The sequence below is a fragment of the Theobroma umbraticum genome, unplaced genomic scaffold, assembly GCF_002168275.2.
Source record: "Theobroma umbraticum cultivar Fairchild unplaced genomic scaffold, ASM216827v3 scaffold_55.0, whole genome shotgun sequence".
NCBI lineage: Eukaryota > Viridiplantae > Streptophyta > Magnoliopsida > Malvales > Malvaceae > Theobroma > Theobroma umbraticum.
The window spans coordinates 1274907-1275235 of NW_018397270.1; the positions used below are offsets into that span (position 1 = coordinate 1274907).

At 29.5% G+C, this 329-nt stretch overlaps 1 long non-coding RNA gene across 1 annotated transcript in view; it reads right to left on the reverse strand.

Annotated features, from left to right (window-relative positions):
* LOC149526533 (uncharacterized) overlaps window positions 1–329 on the reverse strand; it is a 50029-nt gene continuing 49700 nt past the window's right edge. The window contains exon 3 of the long non-coding RNA XR_016351901.1: window positions 1–37. This is a non-coding gene — a long non-coding RNA (uncharacterized LOC149526533). The remainder of the gene's footprint in view (window positions 38–329) is intronic.

A 329-nucleotide genomic window follows, 5' to 3' on the forward strand; every position in this document is an offset into this window, starting at 1 on the left:
TGAGGTAGCATTTCCATATCATTTAAAATAAATTGTCCTGAAAGGAATACAATTGGATTTAGCCCTTTAATTTGCGAACACAGGAAGAATAATATTAGTATTTAGAAAAATAAAGGTAGATCACATATTCTCATCAGCTCAACTTAACTACTAATATACATGTTGTATGTGCGAATGCGCAATATCCAAGCACATATCATCTTTGCAATAAGTTGAGAAACTTAGATAGCATTTTTATAAGCAACCATATCTTCTCCAAAGTAAAGCTAAAGAACAACAAAATTATAATAAAGGAAAACAAGAAAAGTAATAATTAGAGGCAAACTTAC